General features: G+C 41.1%; 1 long non-coding RNA gene across 1 annotated transcript in view; it reads left to right on the top strand.

Moving 5' to 3' along the window:
• Positions 1 to 5,562, top strand: part of LOC126943996 (uncharacterized) — a 30,255-nt gene extending 24,693 nt beyond the window's left edge. The window contains exon 3 of the long non-coding RNA XR_007721925.1: positions 3,708 to 5,562. This is a non-coding gene — a long non-coding RNA (uncharacterized LOC126943996). The remainder of the gene's footprint in view (positions 1 to 3,707) is intronic.
• Positions 5,563 to 20,952: the final 15,390 nt, after the last annotated feature.

The raw sequence follows: 20,952 nt of genomic DNA, 5'->3' as shown, positions 1-20,952 counted from the left end.
CTTTGCTTTGATTACCAATATTAATTCATTTTGCAATCACCAACGTAATTGCAAAATGAACCAATATATGTAAAGTACTTAGAAAAGGTTTTGGCATAAAACCAGCTCTCAATGTGTATTAGCATCTACCATTTTTATTATTATTGTTTTTATTATGCATCATTATAATTACCTTTTTATATTCAATGCTAACCATGAAGTGTGTACTTAATAAATTTTTATTGAACTAAATAGAAGATGGTGCCTGGAATGGAGATACTCATGGTCTAGTGAGAAGAAAGACATGAGGATAACATACAAACATGTGAAGCAAGCTGATGAGTGCTAAGGGCGGCCTAAGAGCCAGCCAAGGCCAAGAGCACTGGTGGCACCATTTCCCTTTCCTCCACCACCATTCCTGCTTTGTTTTTTGTGCTTTTGGTGTCATATTTAAGAAACCATAACATAATCCAGGTCATAAAGATTTATATCTATGTCTCCTTCTAAGAATACTATGACTTCAGTTCTTATATTTAAGTCTTTGATCCATTTTCAGGTTTTTTGTATATGGTGTAAGGTAGAAGGTTCAAATTTATTCTTTTGTCTGTGGATGGCAAATTGTTCCAGTACCATTTGTTGAAAAGACTGTTCTTTCTCCATTGAATGATCTCAGTTACTTTGTTGAAAATCAATTGACCATGTATATTTAGGTTTGTTTCTGTATTCTCAATTCTATTCTGTTGATCTATATGTCTATCTCTGTGCTAGTACCACTAAGTTTGATTGATGTAGCTTTGTATTACATGTTAATATTAAAAGTGTGAGTCCTTCAACTTTGTTATTCATCTGGCCTTTGGCTATTCAGGGTTCCTTGCATTCCCATATGAATTTTAGGATCAACTTGCCCATTTGCGCAGAAAAAAAAAAAAAAGAAAAGCAGTTAGTTTTGATAGTAGTTATACGAAGTCTGTAGATTAATTGGGAACTAATTATCCCCAATGACTAATTATTGTCATTTTAACAATATTTTCTAGTTTTCCAGTTCACTAATATAATATGTGTTTCTATTTATTTAGGTCATCTTTGATTACTTTCAAAAGTGTGTGTGGTTTTCAGTGCATAAGTCTTGTACTTTCTTGGTTAAATTTATTCCCAAGCGTTTTATTCTTTCTGTTGCTATTGTGAATGTAATTGTTTTTGAAATGTTATTTTTGTATTGTTCATTGCTGGTGTGTAGAAGTAGAACTGATTTTTGTATATTAATCTTGTATCCTACAACTTTCCTAAACTTGTTTATTAGCTCTAATAGTGTTTTTTATAGATTCTTCAGGATTTTCTCTACATAAAATCATGTCTTCTGCTAATAGACATAGTTTTGCTTCTCATTTCAATCTGGGTGCTTATTCCTTCTTCTGACCTAACTGCTTTGACTAGAACTTCCAGTATAATATTTAACAGAAGTAGAGAGAACAGACATCAGTATACTGTTTCTAATAAATAAAATGTCCAGTCTTTCACTGTTAAGTATGACATTAGTTGTTTGTTGTTTTTTTTTTTTTTTTGAAATAGAAGCTCTTTATCAGATTGAGGAATTTTCCTTCTATTCCTAGTTTATTGTGTGCTTTCAACATGAAAGGTGATGGATCGTGTCCGATTCTTTTTCTGCATCTATTAATATGATCCTGTGGCTTTCTCTCCCTTTATTCTATAAATATAATGTATTACATCAATTGATTTTTAACAAACCTTGCATTCCTTGGATAAATTCCACTTGGTAATGATGTATAATTCTTTCAATATGCTGGTGGAGTTGGTTTGCTAGGATTTTGTTGGGATTTTTGCACTAGTGTTCACAAGGGATATTGATCTATAATTTTCTTTTATTGTGATTGTTTGTCTGACTTTGGCATCAAGGTAATACTGGCCTCAGAATAAGTTGAGAAGTGTTCCCTCTTTTTCCATTTTTTGTAAGTTGTGAGAAGAACTGATTTTTTTTTTTTTTTAATGTTTGGTAAAATTTACCATAAAGCCATGTGATCCTCAGCTTTGGATTGCTGGTTGGTTTTAATTATTGACTCAATGTATTTACTTGTTATAGGTCTATCCTGATTTTATATTTCTTCTTTCGTCAGTTTTGATAGTTGGCATGTTTCTAGAAATTTGTTATATCCAAGTTATCTAATTTGTTGGTATACAACTGTTCATAGTATTCTCTTTTAATTTTTTTTATTTCTGTAAGGTTGGTAATGATGTCCCCACTTTCATTTATTATTTTAGTCATTTGAGTTTTCCCTTTTTTCTTGACTAGTCTAGCTAAAAGTATGCCAATTTTGTTGATCTTTACAAAGAACCACCTTTTCGTGTCATTGATCAGGGTTTATTTTCGAAGGGTGGTTTTCACTTTATAATATCTGCTTGCAATTTGAGGGAGATTATACTGGTTTCTGCAATCACAAATGTACTGTTTCTTAAGGTTCAGTGTTTAAAAAGTGATCTCTATATTTGATGAATGGAGTAATACATGTATTGACTTACATAGAAAATTTTCCCCCTTTTGGTTAAATGATGTTGGCTACATTCTGACAGATGAAGCCTTGAGGAGGTAATAAGGAGAAAATATTGCTAAGGACACTGAACTGTGTTACAGTCATTTTAGTGCTTATATTTTCTGCCAAAAATAAGGTAAACCAAATATAAATATGCAAATGTAAACAATTCCTTTATGTTGTCATCTTATTCTCAAATTCTTCTTCAACTTTTTATTTTTATTTTGTTACTTTTTTTTTTTTTTTTTTTTTTTGAGATAGAGTCTTGTTCTGTCACCCAGACTGGAGTACAGTGGTGTAATCTCAGCTCACTTCAATCTCCACCTCCCGGGTTCAAGCAATTCTCCTGCCTCAGCCTCCTGAGTAGCTGGGATTACAGGTGCCTGCCACCACGCCTGGCTAATTTTTGTACTTTTAGTAGAGGTGGGGTTTCACCATGTTGATCAGACTGGTCTTGAACTCCTGACCTAGTGATCTGCCCTCCGTGGCCTCCCAAAGTGCTGGAATTACAGGTGTGAGCCACCGCTCCTGGCCAATATTTTATTCTCTATGTACAGCACCACCCTTTTTTTTTTTTTCTTTTCTTTTTTTTTTAACAGAAGGCCCATTTCATCTTATCCCACAAACCCATAGAAATCTCCCTTTGGGAAGTAAAGCCAGAAAAGAAATTCTGACAAATAGCTACATGGCCTTCTCTTTTCCAGATCTGAAACTTTACACAGCCTCTCTCCTCTGCCTCAATGACCTGATCTATATGTAGCAAATTCCTATCCGTTTTCTTACATCTTTCAGAATAGAGAAGGGTCAAGAATGCTGGACTTGTTTTTGCCAGAAGAATCGTTATGAAGAGCATAAAGCAGGTGAACCTTGATCTGCTAATTGCAGAAAAGCAAATACATGGTTTTGTGCACGAGGCAGGTCAGTCATGCGTGAGGGATGGTCTGGGCAAAGGGTTAGTGACAGGAAAAGCTGAATTGAGAACAAGACATCACAGGATAGCTCAAGATCTGAATATAAAGTCTGAAATGACCTTCATCTCCCTGCCACATACACATACATGGGTGCACGAACACGTGCCATGCGCAAGTACACATGCAGACACTCAAAGGCCTTCCTTTCAGTCACACAAAAACATGAGTACTTGTGATCTGAAACCACTTTCTTTTGTGTTTGTCTCCAAAGGAAATGGAAATGAAAGCAAAATGGAAGGACGTGAGGTCCTTATCCTTGGAGATCCTATGGAGTATCCACAGACATTCCTTGAAGAAATCAGGTGTGACGGATGCTAATGCAGAGCCTGGTGTTTAGCAAAAGTGAGTCCTACATTTCATGATTTGGATTATATGTGTGTGTGTGTTAGATTATCTACCTAGACAACTACCAACAATTCCTCCCATTCCTGGACACTCATGCCACTACTTCTATCAAGAAAAGGAGTCTTCTTCCCTTGAATCAAAGCTGTTCCTGTTATTGTTTTGACCAACACGATGCAACAGAAGTGACACTGTTTCTTGGGAACCCTGGAAGTTTTCACATTTGCCTTTTGGAATCCAGCTCTCATTGAAAGAAGCTGGATAGACTACTAAAAAAATGAGAAACAATGTGGAGAGAAAAAGTTCATTTGCTTTCTTTTAGAAGGTCTTAGGTGGTTTGACTTCTTAAAAACATGGCTTTCAATTTGAAATAAAAGTAAAATAGCTGTGTCTGTTAAGTGCTAGATAGGGATGCAACTGCACACTGGCCTGTGAAGTCATGTCTGCATAGCCTACACACAGCTTCTAGAAATAGGCTTTCAAGACTTGGTTCAAGATGCCCTTAAATGTGTCTTTGTTTTCAGGATGATGAACATAATGTTTCTTAGAGAAGCAGAAAGTCAGGGCTTGGGTCACGTGTTCATCTCTTTTAGTCTTGAATACTTCTTTGTATGGGGAGCTCATCAGCTTCCAAGGCAGAAGTTTTATGTAGAGACTACTCAAATGGAGAGTGAAGTTCTAATAGAATTCCAGCAGAGCCACAAAATCAATCCATGTCTCATGCACATTCCATTCTCTGTTCACACTAATCACTCCAAAGGAGAATTAAGGGACTAGGCAAAACTCATTAACTTTCTCAGGTCTCCTGGGTAAATGTCAAATGACTGTGAAAATGGGACTCTAGTGAAGGAGAGAATGGGGCTCTCCAGAGTCTGACTCGTTCCAGCTAGGAAGGTTGGGACTTTTAAGGAGGATCCAGGTTCCTTGACTTATTTACCCAGATTTATTCCATTCTTACTCATGCACTTGCTCATTGCATAAACATATATCTATTATCATGTGCAGGCATTGGGAAGTGTCTTTAAATATATTAATGCTCATCTTCAAAACACTCTATTGAGTAAGTATTTTTATCCCTTTTACAATAGATTCAGAGAAGAACTTTGCAATAGTCACACATTTAGCCATGGCCAGAGTAAACAATCTTACAGGGTCTTTATGTTTCAAAGGTCATGTTGACTATGTCGCCCTTGTGTTACACAAACTGACGTGAGATTGAAACATCTAGTTTCACCTGTATTATAATTTGCTTATTTTAAAAAATTTACTCACTCTTTATAAATAAATTTATTTTAAGAAACTCTGCATGGTTAGCAAGAGAAAAATTATACATTGTTTTAAATATCATAGCAGTATTACTGACCACAAATGGAAAGGAGCAATGAAAGTAAAGCTGAATTGTTGGGTTTTGGTTATATCGATAAGAGGCATTTTCAAGGGCTTGAGCCTAAAGGTTGCTCTCCCTATTATAAAGGGAAACTAGCAAGTGGTACCCAGAGATATTAGAAACATATTGACACACAGCTGAGACTTTTAGCCCCCATTATTTAAATGAGGAAGAATAAAAGAGAATTCAAAGGGCAATGAGTTCTCAGCAGGCATTAGCCTCCTTCCTTTTGTGCACCATCTAAAACCATCCCCATATCACCTTCAAGGACCTGCGGCTGTGTATGCTGTTTCTTCTCGCAAGAGTTCCTTGAAAGATCTTGAATAGACAGACAAAATCCAGACAAATGCCATGCAGTATGAAAAGTATAACGTCATCATGCTCTCCAAACCTTTTTGATCACGAACCCTTGTAATACATTTTTGAACCTATACTCTCTACATACCTTTATAGTCCCACTTTTAAAATGAATACATGTGCAATGGCATGCTAGTATTTTATGCAACTTGTAAAGTGAACAAAAGTATAAATTTTAAAAAATAAATATATTAATTTTTTTTCCAAATTACTCAAAAGAAGTTCGAGTTGTCCCATTTGGGAGACTATGGGTTAAGGGGGAAAGTGCAGGGAGCACAAAAAGAGGGTACCCAGCTCACCCAAAAGGATGAAATGGAGGCTCAGACAAGGCTCTCTGGAGGGGGGTTCACATGAAATGATCCTGGTGTCAGCAAGGTAGAGAATTCAGAACAGAAGGGGCCAGCCCAAGTGGGCATCCATATACTTATACACAGGCCACAAATGAAGGAGTAGAAAAATGAAATGGGAGAAAAGGGGGAGGAAAGAAAGCAGAATCAGTTCCTGGACAGCTTTGCAAACTGAGCTGAGCCAAGGGGCAATGGGGAGCCCTTGAAGGGTTTTAGCAGGGAACAATCCAAGCTGCGGAATATCCTTCCTCCATTCTCAAAAATGCACACATGGGTGTACAAAGCCACCCTCACCCTTATACAAACAGGGAAAAGAACGGCCTGCCTACCAAATGACTTCACAGCAGTCATTTGTACAGTCATTCAACACACGTTTATTAAGTGCCTACTATGTGCCATCTGTAATGGGTATTCAGAAGCGAACAAAACATCACAGAGCTTTCAGTGATGTGGGGAAGATAGACTAAAATCTAGCAAATAATCAAATTCATTCATAATCACATTGCAGATAGAAATAATGTGACTATGAGAGAATTGGAATAGCAATTGGCAATTGAAAAAGCAGTATCCTGAGGTAGCCTTCTCAAGGAAGGCTTCTGGGTAGGAGACAGGTAAGCCAAGATATGTGTGAATTAAAATAACCAGCCCATGAAGGGCTTGGGGAGGAGCTGTCCAGGCTCCAGGAATGTTTTAGATGAAGAGATCATGAATATACAAAATATTTGCATATGTGGGGAAACAAAGAAGCCTGGAAAGCTGAATTGGAGTGAGGGAGGATGAGAACACAGATGGTTTTATAAGATGGGCAGAGACTTGATGCCTGGGAAGCAATGGGAAGATAATGAAGGTGATCGACAGGGAGGAGTGAGTTTCGCATTACATTTTGACTTTAAAAAATGTTTTTAAAGAGATGGGGTCTTGCTACGTTGCTCAGGCTGGCCTTGAACTTCTGGACTCAAGGGATCATCGTGTCTTAACCTCCCTAGTAATTGGGACGACAGGTGTGCACCAACACTGTGCCCAGCTCACATTACATTTTGAATAGCTCCATCTGGCTGCTGGGAGGCCTGGTGATTGTTGTCGTTGATCTCCTACAGGGGAGCTTGCTTGGCAAAGGGTGGTAGTCATAAAGAGACAAGTAGACATTTGAGTAATAATATCGACAGAACTTGGTGATTATAAGAGTGAATAGAGTAGAATTTGGGAAAAGATGCAGAACTCAAGCACATGATGTCCAGAGAGCCCAACTGCATAAAACAGGGAGAGCCTCAGTCTCCAGAGAGCATGGGGGCAGGACTCTCTCATGTCACAGCAACAGTGCACCTCACTGCTTCTGGAAGGAGACAGATCTCTCAGAGGATCTGGGGTGTCCTCAAGTCCAAACTCAAAGGGTGGCTGCTTACATTTTTCTCTGTCTCCAAAAACTTATGCATGCTTGATGCTGCTCTTCAAAACAACATTGAAGAATTAAAAATTATAATGAAATCTGGAAATGTGGTACTGATCACGGGTGTTTTCTTCCTTCATCACTGGGCTCTGGAGTGACTCAGAGAGAGCTCAACGCAGGCGTGAATTATCTTTTCCATCAACACCATCGCCCATAAGGAAGCCACATCTGCAGCACTACCCACCAACCAGTTTGGGGGACCACCTGGGAAAGGGGTGGGGGGGACTCCAGTTGATTACTCAGGACAGACGACTCTTTGGTAGGAACTGCCCTCAGGAAGCTGGTCTTCAGCGTGATGTAGCCCCCAGTGTTTGTTTTTTCCTTTGTTTTCTTCTTCTTGCTTCTTCCATTGATCCTAAGTGAATAGCAGTGCTCTGAGCTCTCTCGGAGAAAAGGGAACTGGCATGTATTAAGCAAGAAAGCGCTTGCTACAACCAAGTCCCTGAGTTAGTGTCTTTACATGGCTTATCTGATCAGAGGTCCCCAGCAAAGGTTTGATGTGGGAAGTATTACCCCTGTGTTACCAACAGGAAAAATGAAGTTCGGAGATGTCAAGAGAGGTATCCAAGGGTCTTACGGCTAACAAGTGGAAAGGCCAACAAGACTACAGATAATAAAATCAACATTGTCCATTTGGATAGCTTTACCATGGGCTAAACAAGGATTTATGTGATTTACACACACCTACCTAAATAATCCTCACCCTCAGTCCTCAGGAGGAGGCAGTAAGGAGGAAAGACCCCTATGAGGAAGGTGTTCCTGTTATCCCCATAACCCGAGGTCACCCAAATAATAAGAATTGGGATTTGATTTCAGCCATTCTGGGTCTACTCTCTGCCCTAGATTTGCTCAAATTTGTACCCTTTTCATTGTACAACTTTGCACACAGAATCACTTAGAAGACAGTAATTCTAAACCCATTATGAGGACCTCAGTGGGAGTCAGGAATGAGAGATGATTAAAGAAACACTTTCTATAATGAATGTCACATGGGCACACTGCCTGGGTTTGCATGTGTTTGCATATGTCAGCCACATGTGTACATTTCAAGGGACAGATAGCATGAAGTCTTGGAGGCTTTTCATGTTCTTCTGTGTGAGCTAGAACACATGGTTGAAGCTTTCTCTCCTCAGTTCCCTCGCTGTTAAAATGAGGCTAATTTCTCCTACATGAGATAGATCCATGGAAGTGTTTTATAACATCTAGCACATAGAGGCATTCAACAGATGTCAGTCCCTTTCCCACTTCTAATTAGCGTGTCAAGAAAAGAAAAGTGGAGGAGAAAGCAATGGACACACAGAGGTTTTCTTTATGTTCAAAATGCAAACACTTACTGAAGACACAGTGCCTACAAGAGAATTCAAAATGGAGATATAAGAGAACCCAGAGGAATCAGGCAATGAGTGTGGTAAGAACAATTAGAATAGCAGAAGAAATATTATAGTGAAAGAATCTCTTATTAGTCAGATAGTAGGGAAAAAAGGGGTCTGGCCTGCCCATTTTTTTTTCTTTTTTACAGTCTGAGTATGCCTCACCAGACACACTGTAGGCCACCCACAACAAGTATAATAGGCTGTCAGGCTAAAGAGAATCCCTTCTGGGAGGGATGAGTTGGACACCCAGACTTTTGCATATTGACTTATTCAGAGTAGAGATAAACAGGGATGTAGAAAGAGAATGTCCCCAGCCTCCACTGGGGAAAACTGGCCACTGAGCAACATAGACAAGAGGAAGGGGTAAAATCCAAGTATAACATGGGAAAGAAGATACTGCAGAACACGAAACCAGGAGGGGAGAGTTTGTGATGTCCGAGATTACTGCTCAGTGTAGTATGGCCTCAGGGTAAGGACTTTGTTTCATTTGCCTCGTGTCCTCTGCTGTCCAGCAAGATGTGCACACACAGCTGGGGCTCAGTTAGTGCTGAATGAATCAGTACATATGGCAGGAGGGGAGTCATCTTGATCCATGGCCCCTGCTATCCTGCACCATGAATGCAGGGAGCCCAGAATTCCAGCAGCAAGGTGAGGGTGGAGGTGGTTGGGTGGGGGAGACAGAAACCCCCCAGTAGCCAGTGCTGTGTGCTGGAAGGAGAAGCCCTACATCTCTTTGCACTGCCCACAGGCACCCAATCAGCTGAGGGGCGAAGCCGTGTGCTCTGCACTAGAGCAGGAGAAAGGAGGAGAGGTAGCAGTGGTGGGATGTTCTCTCTCCAGGGGGGCTGAAACTGCCCAGACCCCGCTCAATCTCGTGCTGAACCAGACTATGTGGCTTTCCATCCCCTCTCCCTCCCACAAATAGATCCTTTTATTTGCCTTTCTTTTGGTTTTCTCAGAGTCAACTTGGACTCCCAGTGGTCAGTATGGGCTCACCAAGAAGTTAGTCTAACACTGTCACAGACTAGAGTTACGGCAAAGACTAAGGACCCATACTGAGTCCTCGTTATGTAGGAGACACTGTGCTAAGGGATGTACGTGTCTTCTCCAGTCTTCGTAATAACCAGAAAAGATGTTGTCCAAGTCCATGATGAATTGCATGAAGATCAGACAAGATTCACAGCTTGCTCAAGACAACCTCACTAATAAATTTGGTCTTTCTGGCTCTTAAATCTCCTCCTATAAAGCCGCGTGGGCATTCAGCCATTTTGACACTAGTTTTTGGGGCAGTGATGGGGTGATAATGATAGGGATGAGGAAGGTGACAATAATCATTTCTATTATTTTATCTTGATAATGTTGACATAATTATAGATGAGAAAACTGAGAGTCAGAGAGGTAAAGCATTTGCCCAAGATCACAGAGTTGGTAGATGAATCCTTAAAATGCACCAGAAAACTAGTTAGAATTCGCCACACTGCTGATACACAGACATAAGTACAGATTGAAGAGTGAGGGGTGATGGGTTGAGGTTTAAGGCATACAATTTTCCTCCTACACCCAACACGTTGCATTCAGACAACTTACTTGTTTTTATGCTAACCAGTAGATATGTTAGGTATGCTGTATGGCCTTACTGCAGCCATTTTTGGGGACTGTTTCCATGTCTATTTATCTTACTCCACCACCCTGGGATCTCATCATAGGGGATTGGAAGGGAATGAACAAGTCTGACCAGAGACCCAGCTTGGAGAAGATCCCTTGGTAGCAGAAAGTAAATCACAGTCATCTAATATCAGTTTTCATTTCTTATTGATCCTTTTTATTTTCCTTTTATAGAAGAGGAGCACCCCTGCAGTCTAGCTCATCAGTGGACCTTTAAAGGTTTCCTATTGATCTGTGAAACTATTGTCTCGGTCTGCATTATCCCTTTCAGAGACGCCCTTTGCTTTTGGGTCATGTTGTGTATTTAGCTTGCCTTCCCAACATGGCTTCTTTTCTGGGACATCTCCTGCCCAAGCTTACGGATTGATCTGACGTGGTGATGCTGCTGACACCTGTTTGGGGGCTCCAGGACGTCTTCAATCCTGAAAAGAATGGGGAATGTTGGTAGAGGGGTGAGGGTGTAGTGAGGACCCAATGGCCTCATTCCAAAGGAATAAAGTAAGATTAAAAACAAGAACTGTCCTTTAGTGAGCACTTTCTCCTTGCTTCAAGCTCACAACAACCAAGGGAGGAAAAGTTATACAGATGTAGAAACTGAGGCTGAGACATATGTAGTTGTTTGTGCAGACATACTCAGCTTTGAATCATTTTACCAGTAATTACCTGCATGTTGAAATAATTTGGCAAAGATTTCACAGAGCTTATCTATGAAATCCTTGTCTCTAAGATGAGAACCATGATAGAACATTCTAGAGGTGCTCTAAGGTTCCCATTAGGTGATATATCTGAGGCCCTTTATACAGTGTCCAGCACGGAGGGTGTCCCCAGTAGATACTTGATGAGTGAAAAGATACCTCTTTCAACGCATCTGCTTATAAAATTAATTTGTCTCCTCTACTCCCATCATTAGAGACAAATCCATTATTCTTTCTAAAACTAACACTTCCCATGAAGTGTAGCTTCCAGATTACTTAAACAGAAAGATATTTGAAAATAGCTAGTTTAGTGCCTGGCATATAGTAGGTGCTCAATACATGTTGGTTATTTCATTTATTCTTCCACCCCTGGCTCCTGAGAAACTGTATGACTCCTGTCTCCAGCATCCTCAAATTTCCTTATCCTTTACCTTCAGACACAATCTTCCTCTCTAACACTCTTTTTTTCCTTTCCAACTTTTATTTTAGGTTTGGGGGATACAAGTACAGGTTTGTTACATGGGTAAATTGCATGTTGCAGGGTTTTGGCATATAAATTATTTTGTCATCCATGTAATGAGCATGGTACTCAATGGTTAGTTTCTTGATCCTCATCCTTCTCCTGCTCTCCACCCTCAAGTGGGCCCTGGTATCCATTGTTCCCTTCTTTGTGTTCATGTGTACTCAATGTTTAGCTCCCACTTACAAATGAGAACATGTGGTATTTAATTTCTGTTCCAGCGTTAATTCACAAACACTCTTTATTAACCTCTCTCCCATATTTTTTTTTCAGCCGTACTCCTTGAGCCTTCATCAGCACAAGTTTTCTTCCTCGTGGCTCACTCCTTTCTTCTCAACTGCTAAGAATTGCCTCTGACTTCTCCTAAGCTCCTATTTCTTCAATGTTCTATTGACCTATTCGTTTCTTGACATTCATACTTGTCTTTCTCAGCCTCTCTCTGGCTTTTTACAATGTTCATTATCCCCTCTTCCTTAAGAAAGTGCTGTCCTCTCTTGGCTTCTGGGTCATTTCATTAGTTCATTCATTTATTCACTCCACCATTTCTGTGTGCCTTTTTGTGCTATACAAGGCACCAGATTAGACATAGCGACTATTCAAGGAGTGTTGAGATACGATGGTATACTCTGGGCTTTCTTCTCTCTTCTGCCCTTCTGCCTTCTGTCCAACCCTAAAGGATCCTTTCATCCTCCCTACAGATGTCATCTTCTCTGCAAAGACATCCTAATCATCCTTAGACTGGGACATTTGTTTCTTTTTGTCTTCACTGTTTCTATTCATTCAGCTTACTTCAATCTTTGCCTATATCCCTTGGATTGAAATTCTCCAGTTTTACCCCCAACTCGCACTGTGCATTCCTTAGAGGTATGAAATAGGCAAGGCTTGATAAGTATCTACTGAGTTCAATGGAATATTGTCAGTAACTCGTTCGCTTTCTCCCTTGCTTACTCTTTTTTGTTCTGTTCCATAAACGGAGACATGGCTTGAGAAGTTTAATCTTTGTCTCTTCAGGCTCTTTAGGTGGTTTGTTTATTATAAAACAAGCTGTAAAAGACATATTCTGTTTATTTCATTAGGGCCTTCAGCTATTATCTTGTACACAACCATACAAATAGAAACCTGCCATTATTTCTCACCTTGGCCTTCATTTTTCACGGTAGCACTCACATATGCTTTAACCAGGAATCTTCTTCACTCCAGTCAGTTGTGTCTTACATTCATTTCTCAAGGCTGCTATAACATATTATTACAAATTGGGTGGTTTAGAACAACAGAAGTTTATTCTCCTGTAGCTCTAGAGGCTGAAAGTCTGATATCAAGGTGTTGGCAGGGCCATGCTCCATCCAAAGTTTCTAGGAAACAATACATTCCATGCAACTCTCCAAGCAGCTGCTGGTGGCCAGAAATTCTTGGCATTCCTTGGCTTGTAGCCATATCACTCTGATATCTGCCCTTCTTACCTCTGTCTGTGTCTTGTGTCTTTACAAGGACACTAGTCATTGGATATATGGATTTATTACCCACCCTAAATCAATATGACTTCATCTTAATTTCATTAAATCTGCAAAGACCCTATTTACACTTAATCTCACATTCTGAGGTTCTGGGAGGACGTGAATTTTGGGAGGATGCTACTCACTCTCCAGTCTTCAATCTATCTTGCTCCCAAAATCACATTACCCAGTCACTGTGTGGTTGTATCCTTCCAGGCCTCAAAAAGCTAAAACAACTTTATATGTCCCCACTTTCTTGACCACCGTAAGCTGCCTAAGCAGTCTGTTTTCCAGTCGTAGTGCACATTAACTTTTAAGTGCTTAAAAGAATTATTACCCTGATAAACTATAAACTCCATGGGATAGAAGTCTATCTGCCCTTTTTATTCCCATTTCCAAGCATGCTGTGCAGCTTGTGTGTAGGTGTTCAACTGCTGTCTCTTGAATGAAGACACGGTGAGTTGAGCCTCAGTTTCAAGTCCTCTACCTGACTTTGAAGAGTCCTCTGTTACCTGTCACTGCACCATCTGCTCCTGTCAGCATTTGCTGAGCAAGAATTAGGTGCTCTCAATAAATACTTGTTGGTTGATTGATCAATCCATCAACCAGGTTTCCTGCTCTGAAGTATTTTTAATCTAGGTCTCCAGGGGGGTGAGGTAAGGGGCATGAGAGGGGTAAAAGATGGACAGTAGAGACACTTTATCAGCATTCTCACCTTAGAACTTCTGGGAATTGCCCAGGGTTTCAATTTGCCTGATAATCCACTTCTAGTCCTTCAAGGAGAAAGAAAAACAATGACCTTTGGAGCCATGGAATGTGAGGACCAGGACATGGACATGGAGATTCATATGAAGAATATAGTATGAATTTAGATTCACGTTTCTCTGCAGAGAATGTTGGAGAAAGGCAGAGTGCTGACTTATGTTGGAGAGATGCCAGTAACCTGTATTCTTACCTGGATCACCAATGGGTCTGTGTCAGTGAAGAAGGTTTGTGAAAGTTACACTGGAAGGCCTCACATCTTCTAATACACCCCACCTTGGTGTGACTTGCACCTGGGTCTTTAAAAAATGGTGTTCTAAGACTCTGGATGAAGTTGCCCCTAGAATGAAGGTGACACTACTGGAAGCAGCTGTTTCTGATGTAGCTGATCTTTCTGTCAGTTGGCTTCTGCAGAAAATGTTAATGTCTATCTAGGATGATTACAAAAAACAGAAAGAGCAGAGGAGAGGTTGGGGTACCAATCACTTTACTGTGGAATTCGGTCATAGGCCATCACAATTGTTACCCACACCTGAGTCAACTGCCTCCCCACCTCTACCCCAAGCTGATGTGCCCTGAAGCAATGAAGTGCAGACATCTAGTAAGGCAAAAGACATGTGCATCTACTGTTTTATTTTTCCATGATGGTTTTTCTTGTCTAAGTGTCCTAAGTCACCCATCCTCTTAGCACGTATTTTTTTCGGGGATTACAGAACTAAAGCTGGCTTTATTTTGTTTCAGTTCCCTTGCATCCATTTCAATAGAATCACTAATACCACTCATTTTCAGATTTTGTGTGCTTAATAGATTCAGAATATGAGGTCATGTGTCCAAAAAGATAATTATCATTCTGGGCAATGATTGAATGGTTTCATTGTCCTGAAAATATACTGCAGGCAAAAAGGACTTTTGTTATGGCATTACCTGATGTGTGTGTGATTCCCGAAACTTCACTGACTCAATTTGCCATTCTAGAATAACAAAAAGTTAACTTTGCTACAAGGAAAGTGGAATTTTAATAGCAGATCCATCTGTATTATCAGGAAATGCAAGCTATGCAAAAATTGTATTAACTACTAGTCTATCAGATCCTGGTGAGAGAGAGTTTATCACATGTGCCTATAAGTTACCTAATTTATTTATTTCCTAAATTCTCATCACTTGGAGCTGGAAGGATGAACAGCACCTCTCCTGGCTTTCTGTAGTAAGAACATTGGTTGACAACATTTCTTTCACAGCCTCTTTTACTTCCTGGAAGCAGAGAGGGCCCCAGCTTTGTGCTCTCCCAGTGGAATGTGGATGTGAACTAAGGTCACCATTCCCACAACTCTTTGAATCCCAAAAGGATTGACTGACACAAAGGATTCTGGGAAAGAATGTCCAGCTTCAGCCCAAAGCAGGAAATAGGAAATGCCAAGGACTAGGTGCATAGATTAAATGATGACGAGCAACCTAGAACTTTCCTTTTCAGTATTTCAACTCATCAAGGTCTGATTGCTGCTGAGCTCAACATGGACAAGCCAAGAGTGGCCCCACTTAGAAGTCTGCCTCATCTGTGTGGCTGTGTGGCTCCCATATGGCTCCAGACTTCCCACTGCTCCTGACCTAAACACAGCAGCACCCAAGACAACAGGGCACCATGGACAGGGTTTATGTTACCATCTCTGGTCAAGCATGTTTCATTCTCTATTTGCTTTCTATCTCTTCAACATCCCCTTCATCTCTCATCATCAGTCTGTGTCAATGTAGCATTAATCTTCAATAATAATCAAAGATGAGACCAATCAGTCAAAAGACTGGATGTAGAAACTCAAACTTTTGGGTGAGTGAACCTGGGTAAGTGACTGAACACCCCGCCGCACCCCCAAGCCTAAATGTCCTCCAATAGAAAACAGATAACAATACCCACCTGAAACAAGCTGTGATTCAAAATGCCTGAACCACATGCCGTATTCCAGGGGCAGGGTGGGAAAACCGCCTCTGCTGCTGGAACTTTTGAACCATGTGCTCTCATTGCAATGATAATCCAAAGTAAAATTGACGAAGCATTTTCTGCAATATCCGGAAGACCCGTTAAAGAACTGCCATTGTATTTTAATGCCGGTTGCAAACAAAGTTTGCAAGATCTAATACTAATTTGATTGGCTGTACTAGTGAAAAAAGAATAAAAGGGAAATAAAGTTAAAATGATGCACTTCTGTCAAATCAATGCCAAATAACATCATGGTGCCCAGTGTAAATGGGGAGCAATGACGGGACACGTGAGTCATCAAACCACGTGTAGGCATGGTGAATGGAAATGTACCTGTACAGCAGCGTTCAATACTGCTTTGGTGTAGTAAGTTTTGAATCAGTTTCATCAAAACTATATCATCTGTTGCATTTAAGCAAAATGTATATAGCTTTGTTTGCATTAAATGTATTAATTTATTTTGTTTTATAGTTTCTTAGCAGCAATAAGCATTGGGAGGTAAAACAGAATTTTACTTTCCAAATATTTTTTAGAAACATCATACTAAAAATATCAGATTTTTTTCTGTACTTTCAGTGGATTCTGTGCATAACTAAATTGGAGAAGCATTCTAATAACGTACTTGAACTTCTCCATAGTAAATGACCCATAGAAGATACATAAGAAATGATGAGTTTTCTTTTTGGAGGTGTGTGTAATAGTGGTGTATCTTCAGCATGGTGAAGGATAGGAAGAATAAAAAAATAATGAATAGTCATAAATCTGTCTATTCATCACTTTTTATGTGCACCTGGTAATATGCTAAGGATATTGCTTAGATTGCCTTTCTAATCTTCATAACTATTTGAAGACACAGGATATTCCCCACTGTATTACATTGCCTTCCTGCCTTCAAGGATCTGACAGTCTACTCAGGAAATGACTCACGTGTAGAAATCATTCATTTGAGGTTACGAATGTTAAATGCTAAAAGAAAGGTGTGTGAGAGATTTAAGAAGAGCGGGATCTGTCAGGGGGGGTTGTCTGGAAGGTTTCATGAATTGAGGGTCAGATATGGATTGACAGCATTGCAGGAATGTTCCGTCTGTCTCTCCAGACTCACTGTTCCCCTTCTGCACCCTCCTCTGGAACCCTGGGAAGCACCTTTCATAGATGATAGCAACAGTTTCTCTTGCCAACTACATGGCTTCCCTTTGGGCTCCACCAAAGGGACGGCATCTTCTTGTTCCATGGAAGCGTGGAAAAAAGTTTTCTCCTTCTAAAGGTCATCTTCTTCTGGAAGTCTCTTAGTGGGTTTCATAGTCAGATCACTAGTGGGACTGGATGTCTAGAACGGAGGGCCCCGTGAGGGTTCCAGAGCAGTTTCAAAATGACTTGCATGGTGTTGCTTTTCATACATTTAGCCTCTCAGCTGCATGGCAGGCAGAGGGGTATCCATTGGTGTCCCCTCAGGAAATGCAGCTTTATCATGAAAGTGTAACATGGGCACATAAGATAGCTGCCTGCCAATATCAGAAAGTTGGGTGAAATCAATCAGAGGAGAAGCCAAGCCAAGATCTTGGCAAAAGCATGAGGAGGACACAGGAGGGTGGGAAGACAGAGGTCGGGCTATTTATTCCTTGGTATCCCCCTTCTTGACAAGTTGGCTGTTCTCTCTACTGAAAGCCAGAAGCTGGGTGGGAATGTACCTCCTCAACCCCTATCCATGCTACTGTTTGTTATTTATTCCTCAAGTCCTGCCCTCACCTCAGTTACATACCCCTTTAGTAAACTCTCCTCCCACCACCCAGGTTTTGTAGGTATCTGTTTTCCTCTAGCCACTGCCTGATACACAGAGGGATGGATTCTGTGCATAACTAAATTGGAGAAGCATTCTAATAACGTACTTGAACTTATGTTCAAGTAAGTTGAACTTACTTACCTGGTATGGGACTCCATACCAGGGATCTCAGGTGGGCAGTGGGTGGGGGCTCATCTAGGCAGGTACAAGGAGTATGTTAAGGTGCAAAGGATGGTGAACACCGAATAAAAATAATAACTACTAGTATTGGCGTTTGCAAGCCCGCTTTTACCTAACTAGAAACTGGGATCTTTAGCTCCATAATTTTGAATCCTGGAGAGACCAGAGCATTGCCACTTCCACTTTCCACAAGAGGAAACAGAGTCACTGTTTAGGCCTAAGGTAGTTTAGCTATTAAATGGCAAGGTCAAAATTCAACTGAGGTTCTATCTAATTCTGTCTCTGGATGCTCATTCAGACTTCTGTCAACCTCTCAGTGACAGAAATAGTCTGATGAGAATAAGATCAATACTGGGCTCAAGTACCCAAGTAAGTATCCCAGTCTCTGTTGAGGGGACTCAAATGGAAGAAAAGACCTTATGCCCGCCTACCCTTAGATCACAAGTGTCTGCTCTCAGGCCACCCCTTAGAGGAAGGGCTAGTGGAGCCATCTCTTTTGTACAAGGGACTTCCTTGAGCTCCTTTAAAGTGTAGAAAGCATCCCACCATGTTAACTGGAATGCCCTTTCCAAGTGCAGCCAGAATCAGACTTTAGAAATTCTCTGGGCTTCTCTGAGTTAATAACTGTCCATCTTGCACCTGGCTGGCCTGCACGGCTCTGGGCCCTGAACTCTGGCCAGCAGCTATATCTGAGCTGAGGCCCACCTGCTCCTTGGAGAGCTGAAGCCTCCAGAATGAGCACACATTAATGTGATTTCCTTGTGGTTAGGATGCTGAAAAGGCCTAGTGTGGCTCTAGGAGAAAATCATGGCATCAGGCATGCAGACCTGGCAAAGGATGTGCTGGAAAACCTGGCAGTGTGACAAACTTTAAGAGAAGGGAAGAACTTGCATCAATAAAGTTTATTGCATTTTTAAATGTTTTCTTTAGATGTTTGTTATTAAATTTCTGGGAAAGATAGTACAGTTTAGTGAAGGGGGTGAAAAACACAGTCCCCCATCTTGAGTATAGCCTAGGAATTTTTTTCTGTATTTCTGTATAAATGTGTATACACATTTTTTATTGTAAAAGTGTACATCCTGTTTATTTAAAGTGGGGTCCATGGACTGGTAGCCCTGGAATCACTTGAGAGTGCACTGGAAATGTGTAATCTTGTGCTGACCCCAGATTTGTCAAATGATAGTTTTAGCAAGATCTTTAGGTGGTGGAAGGGCACATAGACTATAAAGCTGAACAGTGTGCAATGGTGTGAATGTGCCATGAATAATTTCATTAATCTCCTTTTAGCTTAAAAAAAAATGCTTTGTCTAAATTTTCATGATCACATGCTACAATATAGTGAAAAATGCTACAAAATAGTTTTTTGCATTCAACTTAGTACAAACAATGATGACGGTGATCACCATTATTACTATGATTTATTGAGTGCTAATTACATGCTAGGTCCTGTGATGAAAGCTTTACAAGAATTATCTCATCTCCTCCTTATCAGGGCCTCCTACAAAGGGGCTATCTCTCATTTAGAAGTGATGTTACAGAGGCATATTTTAAATAAAGTATTTCAAATAATTATGATATTTTAAATATTGATATTACTATAACTGATGATAATGGTGATAGCCCATATTGGTCACACGCTACAGAGACTGTATTAACTGCTTTATGTTCATTTTCTAAATCTGAACTTCAAAGGCTGAAGAGGCGAGTGTTATTATTAACCCTCTTAAAATCGAGGTAAACAAGCTCAGAGGTTAAAAATCTTGTCTGAGGTCACATCTCAAGATCACAGTAGAATCCCAATCTGGACGTGGACTTGCTGGGCTCCTCCACTCTCAGTCATCATGGTTCAGGAAGAGGAATGTGCTAATTTGCTTTCAGTTCTTCAGTGCATTATTGGGACCTCACCTCTCTGTCACTGTTGAGCTCCTAAGCAGGCCATTCTTCTCCCAAATCCTTTGTGTGTGAATAGAGAAGGGGATTCACCCACCGCACTGCCTCCTTCGGGGGATGGGCTGAGAGAACAGAGGATTTGTTCCTAATCACAGATCTACACAGCAGAGCTGCAGGCATCGGAATCCTCAGACATTCAGACTGGCCAGCCCGTGTGGCAAATATCCCAGGACTTTGCAGGGAACAATGGGCAATGAACTGCAGGTGACCTGACCTGCTAATCGCTCCCTGATTACCAGCTAATCAGTGCCTTGTTTGGGACGCTGAATCCCAATTCCCTTTGGACTGGGCTGGGCCTTGGCAGACAGTCACCTGGTTAATGTGGCAGGGGCGAGGCAGAGGGTCATGTGCTCCAGTGCACGGAGTGGCCAAAGGCCGCCTTTGGGGAAGTGGTCACAGGGTCTGTCTCTCCCTCTGATCCTGGGCAACTACAACATTTGTCAACAACATGGAAGTGAAGCGAGGTGGAGAAGTAAAGGCCAGTGCCTCTTTCCTGAAGCCTATGGAAAAAAACAAATGAATTGACTTTTAAAGGCACAGAGAAAACAGAAGTGTTCTTTTTTCAGAATTTCTCAAAAGAAGATATTATATGGAAGGTTGAATTCACCACCACCAAGACCCCCACAGCTACCACCTCCATAATCAATATCATCACCACCTCATCACTGTTATCACTTCTACTGTCATGGGAACCACCACCCCACCCCCACCCTCACCACCACCACCACCTCCACCACTACCACCACCACTACCATCATCATTACCATCACCACCACCAGCAACAACCCTGCTATTTCCACCAGCACTCCACCACCACCACACCACTACCACCACAGTTGCCATCCCCTCCCTTACCATCGCCTCTATCACCACCACCACCATTACCACCACCACCATCACCATCATGATCATCATCCCTCTCCCACCACCACCACCATCACCATCATCATCACCACTGCTGCCACCATTACCACTCCCTCCCCACCATCACCACCTCCACCACCATCACCGCATCCCCACCTCCACCATCACCACCACCACCACCATCATCACCATGCCCTTCCCACACCTCCCACCAATACCATCTCCATCACCACCACTACCACCACCACCACCATCACTACTATCACCATCACCACTACTGTCACCATCACCCCACCCCCTCCTCCCATCACCACCTCCACCA

The sequence above is a fragment of the Macaca thibetana genome, chromosome 20 (assembly GCF_024542745.1).
Source record: "Macaca thibetana thibetana isolate TM-01 chromosome 20, ASM2454274v1, whole genome shotgun sequence".
In the NCBI taxonomy this organism is placed as follows: domain Eukaryota; kingdom Metazoa; phylum Chordata; class Mammalia; order Primates; family Cercopithecidae; genus Macaca; species Macaca thibetana.
The sequence above is the reverse complement of the archived record's forward strand: the minus strand, read 5'-3'. Positions and strand labels throughout refer to the sequence as shown.